Here is a 12,344-nt window from a genome sequence, read left to right on the forward strand (position 1 = left end):
GGCGAACTTTGTCGATACTCTCTGACCGTTTGTCACCCAGCTCTTTCTAGAGGAAAAGAGAAGTGGGAAGGAACATTACAGGGATGGCAGAAAAGAAATGAGGAAGCTCCATTAAGCAATATTTCGTTTTCCTGTGTATAGATGTTCTTAAGAACTTTATTTTATGCTGCATTACTAAATAGTTGTGTGTGTGTGTGTGTGTGTGTGTGTGTGTGTGTTTGGGGGGGAAGGAGAGGGGGAGGGCATTGTTAGTTCGGTTTTGATTTTTTTTTTTCATTTCTTCAATTCAAGGCAAAAAAACAGTACATAAATAAAAGCAAGGCACTCTTGTCCAATAAACGACACAGGACTAACACGACCAAAGCCACAGGGTACCATGAGAAATCAGAATACAGGCGCCGATCCCTGAAAAGCTCTCTCACATATGAGGGCAGACCAACCCCAAGCTCCTCTCGGTCCTTTTGTTGGTAAGGCATTTGAGTGTTCTGATTTTTTGAGGGGGGAGGCATTGTTCTTTGGATATGGTTTTTTTTTACTGGAAGTAATCATTTTTGTGGTTAATGAAAGAAAACAGATATTAGAAGTTCCTAGCAGAATGATAATTTCTTATCAGATGCAACAGTAGTACCATCTGTCTCAAGCTAATTTTGACATTCTGCTTGTTTATTTGCGCAGTTCTTCTTAAGGTACCTTCTGTGCGATAAAAACAGAAATTATGCCAGAGGGAGAATCCTGAGAGTCTCTGGAGGCCATACATCAGAGGGATGGGCTCAAAATTCAAAGCATGTATCATTTTAATCATTTTTCTGCAGCAAATAAGATATAATAAGGATTGTAAATGACAAACGTACTTTCAATTTCTTCACTAGATTCATGTAGGCCCTCTTGTTTTCTTCGGCTCCACCCTGGGAGGAGCTTGACAGGTCAGAGGCTAAGGTTCCATTGATCAGGACACCCAACATGTCAAGAACTGTGGTGAATAATTCACTAGGAGGGGGGTAAAGATTAAAAAAATGATAGTAAGTTTCATCTCAGGAGAGTAATGAGGACACTCATAAGTTAGTCAAACATTCTCAATTGCTTTTTTTCAATGTATAGATGTTTTAATGTACCCAGGAAAAGAGATTGTTGCAGAATAAAAAGACTACGCCACACATGCAGGAAGAGAAATTTGAAATGATAAAAAAACATACTTGTTAGTCTGCATGTCAACAGTTCCTGAAGTAATTATCTGAAGGAGCAGAAGTGCCCAGTCTGTGGTCCACTGGGTACTTCTTTGCACAGTGTCAAACATTCCTCCTACCTAGCATGTAAAATACAATAGAAGGTTGCATTATAGATAACCAAGAGGGAACACCACCACTATTACTCTCGGCACCCCATGGGGCTTAGTCAGGGTCTGATTCATTGGCAGGTTGTCCTGGTCACTCTCCCCTCCCGCTCTCTCCCTGGCTTCCCTTTCCTCATTTGTTGGGGAAAAGCAATAAACTGTAAAAGAGTCAAGATTCTTTATGTTTGGAAAATCTGAGCCAAGTTATAGTAGAGGAGAAAATGAGAGGTCAGTTTGAGCTAAGGAAAAGTCTGGTTTACAATTTTATAATCAGTATCTCGGGGCTTTTAGGGACATAGAAAGACCGGAGCTAAGCTAGTAAGCCATTTCAAAGCAGCCATCCTAATCATTTTGCAGCCAGAAACCACCTCCCTCCTCCCCCTTGAGATTGCCTGGCATTCTCTCCATTTCACAGATGAGGAAAGTGAGACCCCACAGAGGTCTCATCCTTAAGTCAGTGGCAGACTAAAACTAGGACTAGAACTCCCTTGACTGGCTTTCCATTGCAACTGCAATGTCCTCTTCATTGTCCTACTCGATCAGGTTCAAGACTCCCAGGCTAGACAATAGTCTCAAATACCAGCTGTGACCTCCTAGGGAAGGGAGGCAAGCCAAAAAGAAACCTAATAAAGTAACAATGAAAGTTGATACAAAGAGATAATGGAATGAGCCACTCTGTATTACATAGTGTGCACGAAGGACCAGAAATGAAAAGTCATTTTCATCTGGTTAATTTCTAATTTGATTTAAGTAATGAAATAAGCAAACTCCAAGTATTTCTCCTACCAAATTAAGACGTAGTTGTAACGCCTCATGCATCATTTGCCTTGCTTTGACGTCATCTTGGTAACGTTCTTCTCTCCAGTTACTTAAAATCTAAGATTGAAAAAGAAATGTTTTCCTGTTAGAATTAGATTTTTCTCTTGTATAATACTAAAACGATTTTTTCATTGTCCTCCAATGGCAAACTCCAGACCCTTTGGTGAACTGCATTTATTGGAGAACAACAACTGTTTAAAAACAACATTATACTTTAAAATTTATTATCTTCTTTTATTTTATCTTACTAATTTGCTTTCCTCTTAGCTCCTCTTCCTCTTCCTTAATGTAAGAATTTTGCTAATTTCACTGCTTCTCTGACCAGGAGCAGGGGCAGGTGGAGGAAGCGAAATTCAAATTAGTCACTTTCACTCGCTCTTAACACTTCTGATAATAAGGGTTTTTTAATGTTATTTTTTTAAGGGCAGGGGAAGCAATACAAAGTAAAACAAAGATTCTCAAAATGTGGTCCAGAGACCTCTGTGAGTCCCCAAGATCCTTTAAGGAGGCCTTAATTATTTTCATAATAACAATAAGGTGTTTTAATTTCAAGTAAAGTAAATAGTAATGGGAGAAGCTGGGTGGTGCAATGAATAGAGTGCTGGGCTTGGAGTCAGGAAGACTCAACTTTGTGAGTTCGAATCTGGCCTCACACACTAGCTGTGTGACCGTGAGCAAGCTCTTGGGGATGGCAGTCCTTAATTTTTTAAAAGTATAATGGGGCCCTGGGCTCCCAAAGTTCAACAATTGGTGAACTAAAAGGCTGCTTGTGATTATCAGTGTGCTTGTTATCTGGAGTTTCCAGCCCCAAGTGCCAAATAATGCTTTCTAGCAGGTGTAGTGGGAGAAGCAGGACTAGTATGTTTCTGGGAACAAGGTTTGCCAGGAGGCAGTGGAGTGTCAGGGGGGACCTGGGTTCAAGTCCTGTCTCTGACATATACGGTAGCATGACACTGGGTCAGTCACTTAATTTCTCAGTGCCATAGACAGCCCTCTGAGGGGGTGACCTGCACTGGCCAAAAGAGTTTCCTCACCCAGGAGGTCCTCTCCCCAATGAAATCAGAGGTCTGGTCCCTGTCCTATCTTAGCCTATCCAGAGGCACGACTGTATTTGGTTCTTAATCAAGGAACCTATTTTTGAACCTTCTTAAATACAGAAAAGAGTAAATAACCTTGGCATAGCATGCATTCTGAAGTTTCCTTCCATATGGTATGTGTTCAGCCATTTTCAATCCTGTCTGACTCTTCATGGCCCCGTTTGGGGTTTCCTTGGCAAAGATACTGCAGTGGTTTGCCATTTTCTTCTCCAGTTAATTTTACAGATGAGGAAACTGAGGCAAACAGGGTTTAGTGACTTGCCCAGGGTCACACAAGTAAGTACCTGAGGCCAGATTTGAACTCAGGAAGATAAGTCTTCCAGACTCTAGACCCAACACTCTAACAACTAAAGAGGTGTGTTCTCATCGTATTAGACTAGTCAGTAGAGAGTGGATATCAAAGCCACAAATAGTTTATTCTCTGAGAATTTGGACAACGATAAATACATAAAAAGCTCTTTGATAAGGAATCTAATAGAGAACATCAAATGGAAGAAATTAGACAGTTGCAGAAATCACACTCAGAGGGGACATCTGGAAATGCGTCACAGATGAGACTAGGGTATTTCCCAAACTTATCCAGGGACTGAAGCATTTCCCAAGTCTTTATCATACAAAGAATGTCTAAGCTGTAATTCCTGTCAGATAAGATGGGACCTAATTAATTGAAAAAAGACAAAGAAAAGGCCATTAGATTTGGCAAGTAAGAGCTCACTGGCAATTTTAGAAAGAGTAGTTTCAGTTGAATGACCAGGTCAGAAGCCAGATTGCAGAAGGTTTAGAATCAAGAGAGAGGAGAGGAAAGAGAGGTGAGGGAATGAGTGTGATGTATTCTTTGGCAGAAGAAATGTAAACATTCCAGATTCTAACATAATCAGATGAAATGTCCTATAGGACTAACCATCTGCATTTATATCTGGAAATGAACCTAAGAAATGATCTAGCCCAATCTCCTTATTTTAGAGAGAAGAAAGTGAGGGTCACTGTCAGACAGCAGTCGAAAGTGGAATAAAACCAAGCGTCCTGAATCCCTGTCCAGTGCTTTCCGCAATATCCCACTCTTTCTGCTTCCATGATCACCAAGAAACCTTTTGATGGTGACGTTGTTTCCTCTGATACCTTGATACCAGGAAAGGAGTGCTAGAAATATACATCCCTTCACTATAAATTCATAATTTAACATTTTCGCCTAAAAAAATTAGGATCTTGACTATTTTGAACAGCCTGATTCAGCTCCTCAGAGCCAGATCATCTGAGCTGGTGAAATTGTGTTTCTAAACCTGCTAAGTTTTAGACCACATTCATGGACCTATGGTAACCCCTGCCAAAGTTAGGGAAAAAATAAAAGGACATCTTTTAGGCCTCTATCTACATAAGTCCTCTTCTTACAAATACATACATTGGACTTTTCTTCCATCTATGGGGAAAAATGATGAGATGCGTTATTTGACTACTGAGATCATCTGCAGTTAATATGATGAATCAGTTGATTAATCATTTTGATTATTGAGGTTATCTGTCGATGGAATCAAGCTTGAAATCAATCTGTATTTATATGTCTGTTGTGTTATGGTTTGGGGTTGTGAGCTAGGCAAATCTGTTGGCAGAATGTTTTAATTTTATTCATTCGAATGACAAAGAACTAGTCAATTTTTCATTTTATTGCTTATTTTGTTTTTCTAACAATTATTGTATTTCACCATAGCAATAAAAATCATAGCAGCTACCTTTAATATGTGCTTTAATGTTTGTAAAACGCTTTACAAATATTATTCCACCCTGGAGATAAGTGCTTCATTTTACAGATGAAGAAACTGAGACTGATGGAGGTTAAATGACTTGCCTAGGGTCACACAGGAGGAAGTGTCTGAGGCTGGATTTGACCTCAGGTCTTCCTGATTCCAGTTCCCATGCTCTACCTGCTATACCTGTTGTGGTTTAGCTGTTTTCAGTTGTGTCCTACTTTTTGTGACCCCATTTGGGGTTTTCTTGGCAGAGATACTGAAGTGGTTTGCCATGTCCTCCTCTAGTTCATTTTACAGATGAGGAAACTGAGGCAACAGGTTTAAGTGACTTGCCCAGGGTCACACAGCTAGTAAGTGTATGAAGCTGGATTTGAACTCAGTTCTTCCTGACTCCGAGCTTGGTGCTCTATCTACCTTGCCACCTAGCTGCCCTGTATGACCTAGTTGCCTATAATTGGTTTTCTTTGTAACTTTCATTTTATTTCAAGCATTTAAAAACACTGATCTGAGAAAGGGTCCCATAAATTTCCCCAGAATGCTGAAAAGTTAAGAATCTTTGCTTTAGATAAAGATAGCTGGAAGAGAGGGAAGGCGGGTGACTCTGTGCTTGATAACCATCTTAAAATCCAAGGTTCAAAAGGAGAACCAGGAAATTGATGACTGTGGAATACAAGTTTGTCTGGCTCAGTATCATACATTTCTGTTACCTGATTAACTTGGTTTTGCAGGGATGTTAGGAGTCCTTCCCGTTGCTCATCCTGTCCCTTAAGGCAGGTAAGTACCAGTGAGAGGAAGGGTTGCTGACTTAAGAGAGACATACTATAAAGGAAGCACAAGAAGCAGATTAAATTAGGGGAATGGATTATCGCTTCCTGTCTCAATATAATTCCTTCCTTCTGGTTGTTTGCTTTTATTTGCTTTACTCTTAAAAAGAAAAGAGGAGGAACGCAGATGGGATTTATGTAAATCTTTGGTAATAAGATTTTAGAAGCAGTACAATATCTTCAGGAGTTTAATATGTCCTGACATGGCAGAGCATAAAAGACTCATTGGATTCCTAATGGGTAGGAGGGCAGGGTAAGTGGGAAATTAACATGTCACTTAATAAACAGAATTAAAAGATCCACATTCGAAACATTATGGATGAAGCCATAGCCTTTCAGATTAAAACTGAGAGAATATTGTATTTTAGGCATAGAAAGGACCTTAGCGATTACTAATCCAGTTGTAACAAACATTTAAATTTAGGGCTCTAGTCTATTTGCAAAACTACAAAACTAACCAATGTCTCTTCACAAAGCTCATCAAATCTGGTCACATGATCAATCTGAAGGCCTGCATAACACATTACTAAGTTCATTCTTCTCATTTCGTTGCTAAAATAAGATCAAAGTTTAAACATCTGTGCAATGCTTCACCTTGTCCAAAGGATGGCTCGCACAGAGATCAAAGATCATTGATTTAGAGCTAGGAGGCACCTTACGAGGCGCAACCTAATGCAACTATCTCATTTTACAGATGAGGAAACTGTGATGCAGAGAGATAAATAACTGGCCCAACGTCACAGATAGAAAATGGGAGGGCTGGGATTTGAACCCAGGCCCACCACTTCCAAAGGTGCTAGTCTTTTAAACTGTACAATGGCAAGATGCAGGATCATGGTATAAAATTTTAAGCTTGGATTCACTATACACAGGCCTACATCTCAACTATGGGCCAGTCATTCAAATGTTCTGGACTGTAATTTCTTCATCTGTTAATTTGTCAGAATAATCTTTACACCTTAGATTTGTTGTGAGAAAACACCCTGTACATAGAAAAGCACATTAAAAATTCAAATTTGGGGAGGAGAGAGATGGGGAGAAAATCTGTAACTCCAAATCTTGTGGAAATGAATATTAAAAACTAAAAATAAATAATCTTTAAAAACCCTCAAATTTGCACACTAAGTAAAATAATTTTAGATATTACACGCCACTGTAGGAATTCCATAATTGGTGCTCAATAAATATTTATTGCATTGAATTGCAAACCAAATTACATTCAATTACCCTTGAATTACAAACTAAAAAACATTTCTAGAGAGTCTACTGACACATAGGTTTGGGGTGGAGTTGGGAGTAGATTTAAACTGAGGAGGGGAAACATATGAACTGTCTTTTCTTCAGGCAAAATAATGTGAAAAGTACTACAGAGAATGTTGGTACAGTAGGGGCAGGGAATGGTCCTGAAATTTCTTCCAATTGTGTGAAATTAGTATCTGGATTTTTTTGAGTGGTAATAATAACAGGTCACATTTATACAGCATTTTCAGGTTTACCAAGTACTTTATTGACCTCAACTCTTTGAAGTCAATATAGGTCTTATTTTCCCTATTTTACAGAAAAGTCACTTGCCCATGGATACACAGTTAATGTAGCAGCAGTTGAATGGTATAATGGATAGGGTGCTTGACTTAGAGACAAGCAGACCTGGGTTCAAACCCTGCCATAGACACTAGCTGTGTGACAAAGGGCAAGTCACTTAAATTGGGCCTCAGTTTCCTCTTTGGAATAATGAGAGGGCTTCAAAGGTTCTTTTAAGCTCTCAAATATGTAACCCTATGGTCTTCTGTCTGCTTTTTGGAATTCTCTCTTGCCTTTGGTATTAGGAGTCTTCATTTCTCAGCCATACTATCATTTTGCAAATCTAATTACCTTAAATCATCTTATTTTGAAGAAAAAGAGGAACTGAGAACAATATTGGGAAGTATAAAGCTGAAGGTAATATGAGTCATTCTGTAGTTGAACTATGATTCAACAGTTGCAAGGGTTCCCTATGATCCACTGGGCTTCAGCAGCTCAGAATTCTCCACCCCTTTCTATTCTTGCCTCTTACATTGGGATCTTTGGCTTGGAGGAGCTGGGTCAACAGACAAATACTCCAGTAAACCTCTTCCTTTCAATCACTGTCTGTTGGAGGCCAGGCTGCTGTCTGTCTGTCTATCAAGGATTCGGAATTCTGATGGGAAGAGGTATTCTATCCAGTCTTACCTTTTTTGCTTTTGTCTATCTCTTTCCTTCTTTGAGGACGATCCCAAGTGTTGTCCTTTCTCCAGTTCTTCCCCAGCAGCTTTTAGCACCCTACCCTGAACGGAAGTGGGCAGCTTTGCAATGAGGGGTGCCACCAGCCATACACCCCTGCGTTCAGAAGAACTAAAAACCACAAGAAAATTGTAAATCACCACATTCCAAAAGTCACCTTCCTTTCCTCTGCTACAGTCATAATGGAAACACAAAGCTAGAGCCCCAGTCAAGCTGCCCAAGCCACATCATGATATTAAAAAAGGGCCTTCCTGTCTGTCTTTTATATATTCTGGGCAGTCCCTTGCACATAGTGGGTGCTCAATGTTTGTTGAATTAAATTGAATCATGCTAAGCAAACATCTGAGTTCAACCCATCCTCTCTGATGGAAAATACAAGTCAAAGAAGACAGTAACTAGCTACTAGAACACACAAAATGTTTTAGAATATCTGAGGGAAAGAATGACTTCTGATTAAAAAAAGATTTGGGAATGTTTCTGTTTTATCCCACACCCCCACGATTTTTTTCAGAAGCTGAGATTTTGAAATTCTCTTTCTTCAGCAGAATAAAGTCTCTGTCAGCTAATTCAATCAAACAGCCAGTTTAAAAAAAGAGTTCACATGTATATCTATTTAAATACTTGGGTTTCATTCAGATTGGGAAACTCCTCTCCTGGAAGCTCCCTCCATTAAAGAAGACTACTCCACCTAGGTCAGGGGTAGGGAACCTGTGGTTTGGAGAGCACAGCCCTCTAGGTCCTCAAGTGTGGCCCTTTGACTGAATCCAAACTGGATTGACTGGCCCTTTGACTGAATCCAAACTGGATTGACTGGCCCTTTGACTGAATCCAAACTGGATTGGCTGGCCATTTGACTGAATGCAAACTGGATTGATTGGCCTTGGACTGACTGGCCCTTTGATTGAATCCAAACTGGATTGACTAGCCCTCTGACTGAATCCAAACTGGACTGACTAGTCCTGAATTGACTGACCCTTTGACTGAATCCAAACTGGATTCAGCCAAAGGGCCACACTTGAGGACCTAGAGGGCCATATGTGGCCTCGAGGCCACAGGTTCCCTACCCTTAACCTAGGTCTTGATGGATAGGTCCCAAAAGGGTTGCCAGAGGCTCACTAAGTTTAGGTGATTTCCTACAGCGTCACAGACCTGGTTAAGTGTCTGATGTGAACCTAGGTCTTTTGGTCTCCATTGCCATCATCCCTTCCATTATGCCTTCATTTTATATTTTAATATAGATAATGAATTTTCAAAGAAAATTGAATAAAGGCACTGCCTTGAAAAACTACAAAATGGATTTTTTTTTCCTTGAGTGATTCAGCCATTCAAATCTTATAATACCCTGTGGGGCTAGATATGCATGTATCATTTTAAGAAAACCAACTATAAGCTATGGGGACAACAATATACTTGGTATTCAGTCAAGGAGCCCAACGGGCTTAGTTAATATTGGTTTTTAAGCTGTGGTTCTAAGGCACCAGAATTCCTATATTTCAAGTTCATATTTAAATCCCTAAAGTATTATCTACCAGTTCCCCTAGCAATTAGGTAAATATAATTAGCCACTTTATTTCCCAAGTCACTGAATCTTCTTCCTGTCCCTTTTTCTGGGGACAAGGTGGTCCTCTCTTGGTTACAATTGATTTTGCCTACAACAATCAGATCTGTTACACATCGTAGAAAAAAAAGCCATGGAAAAATACCTTAGGAATGTCTTTTTACCATTCTGCCTTGTGTTACTTGTGTCGCCATTTCCAATAGCGTTTGGGTTGAAGAGGCCTATACCAGAGTTAGAAGAGTTATTGTTTAAATCAGCGGATTGCTGAAACACCTCTATTGTCGTCTTTGCAATATTATCCAACAAGCAGTTCATTTCAGCCACAGACCCAGAACCCTACAGTGAAACATAAGTAAGCTAGCACACTCACGGCAGGTTTAACTGAATCCAAGACCAAACCCGAACACGGTGTACTTGACGGGAAATCATGAGAATAAAAATCAAGGTCAAAAAACAAAGCAATACTCACAGGCTCCTTCATGCATTGTTTGATCATTAACTGGAGTTCCAGCCAGGACTGTCTGAGAGTCCATTGGTCTAGATTCTGGGTAAAATTTATGGAATTAATATACATAACAAATATTTCACAAAGTAATACTACTGTTGCTGATTTTTTTAAAATAAGTAACAAAATAGGATCATTTTGTTTTACAAATAAGGAAATTGAAGCTGAAGTGAGTGGTCTGTCACATGGAAGGAGGCAGAAGCAGGTTTTGAACCCTGATCCTATCACTCCAAAGCCCTGTTAAGTAATCATTTAGATCAAAGTATTCCCTTCCCATGTATAAAAGGTACATTTAAAGCTTAAGATGATCCAGAACCTGTCCTATCTTTAATTTAGTAAATGACATTTTTGAACAACTTATCTGTTCTAAGTCAAATCATATCTCATCGAGTGAAATTCTGATAACTATTAATTGGAGAAAATAGAAAACAAGTCTACACTTTTAAAGCAGGTTCCTTTTGATACAAAAGTCCTTTTGAGGTCTGTATTAGCTTTAAGGAAATAAGGCTTCAGTCCCAACTGTATATGCCTTATTTTTGATTAGTGGGAGCTCCATTATCTCCAAATGGTGAAGAGAAAAGTACTTTTCTCTGGTTTTGGAACACCTTAGATGGCTTTACTGTAAACACTTTACCTTTGAGATTAATGTTCTGCTTAAGTGAATACTAAAATGAGTCAACAAACACAGATTAAGAGGCTATGTGCCAGGCACATACAAAGAGGACCAAAATACAGTCCCTGCCCTCAAGGAGTTTGCATTCTAGTGAAGGGGGTCATTAGTTTGTTTTGTTTATGCACCCAATGACAGGTGTAGGGAGGTGGGATGGTAAGAAGAGAAGGCACCAGGAGAAAGGATAGGCCAGGATGAAAGCTAGAAGGCTGTCAATGTAGAAAGAGATTCTTAGAATGTCAGCCAGCACCCCTGGTAAGTCAATGAGCTTGAGAGTATCTGTGTTTGAATTAAACAGAGTATCTCTATGTTAAAACGGGAATCTGGAAATAGAGACACTCTGGCTGATCTAAAGTAAGACTGGGTTCACCATTTGGAAAAAAAAAATGAAAAGAAAGATGAGGAAGGAACTTTTGTGTGTCATTCTAAAACAAGGGAAAATATATCTAAAATAGCCACATGTATCACTGGCCAAGTCTGAACAAATGTCTATCATTTACCTGAAGGATGCGCTTAATATGTTGTCTTTGGACGTCGTCACCCTCTGTACATTCTTTAATGCCATGAGGATAACAGATCAGCTGCAGTAACTTCTGTGCTTGCTTGTGGGAAAGAACGGGGTCCAATATAAGGTCCTTGTCTGTACACAATCTCTCAGGTTCTTTCAAACAATGTTCTCCAACCCATTCCTGGAAAGAATGTAATAGGAGGATAAGAGGTCATTATATACAAACAGAGAGTGAGGGCATATTGGCTGGCAGGACAACAGCCAAGTCTGGGAATTCAACTCACCAGTGGAGCTGGAGATATTCCAAGAGTCATAGATTCAGAGCCAAAGAATCCCCCGAGAACAAAAAGTCTAGCTTCCTCATTTAAAGAGAAAGAAACTGAGGCACAGATTGGTTAAGTGACTGATCAAGAAGAACATAGGAAGTATATAAAAGGAGAGATTTGAACTCAAATCTTCCTGATTCCATGTCCTGATGGTAGTTTACCCATTATGCCTCCATTGCTTCTCATCTATAAATCTTTCATATAGATATTTGATATGTACACAGGTATACTTCTTTCAGAGCTAAGACTAAAGGTGGGTTTTTTTTTCTCTTTAAATTCCATTAGTAAGTGGGAATATGGAAAAAATTTAACCTTAAGAAAGTAGCGATATTTAAAAAAAATAAGATGATGACAATTACCTTATATCTCTTCCCTTTCAAAACAGGGGACTGAAAAACATCTTTAAGGTTCTACATGGGATCTTAAACTGTACATATTTCTTTGCGTATTGTTTCCCCCATTAGACTGTAAGCTTCCCAAGGGCAAGGATGTTCTTTTGCCTTTCTTTGTATCCCCAGCTCTTAGCATAGAGCCTGGTGCACAGGTATTTAATAAATGTTTATTGACTGACTGATTCCTAGGATTATCCCCTAATTATATTTTTAAGACTTGTAAGAACGCCAATTGTCTTATGGCTCTGGGCTGATGTGTGTGCCTCAGATAGCTAGAGGCTATAAATGTCAGGAGTTAAATATACCCACTG

At 39.4% G+C, this 12,344-nt stretch overlaps 1 protein-coding gene across 1 annotated transcript in view; it reads left to right on the forward strand.

Moving 5' to 3' along the window:
- The first annotated feature begins 318 nt into the window (after positions 1–318).
- Positions 319–12,344, forward strand: part of P2RY12 (purinergic receptor P2Y12) — a 58,133-nt gene continuing 46,107 nt past the window's right edge. Inside the window, exon 1 of the mRNA XM_036753245.1 lies at positions 319–467. The gene's annotated coding sequence lies outside the window, so the exon portion shown is untranslated. The remainder of the gene's footprint in view (positions 468–12,344) is intronic.

The sequence above is a fragment of the Trichosurus vulpecula genome, chromosome 4, assembly GCF_011100635.1.
Source record: "Trichosurus vulpecula isolate mTriVul1 chromosome 4, mTriVul1.pri, whole genome shotgun sequence".
Lineage (NCBI taxonomy): Eukaryota > Metazoa > Chordata > Mammalia > Diprotodontia > Phalangeridae > Trichosurus > Trichosurus vulpecula.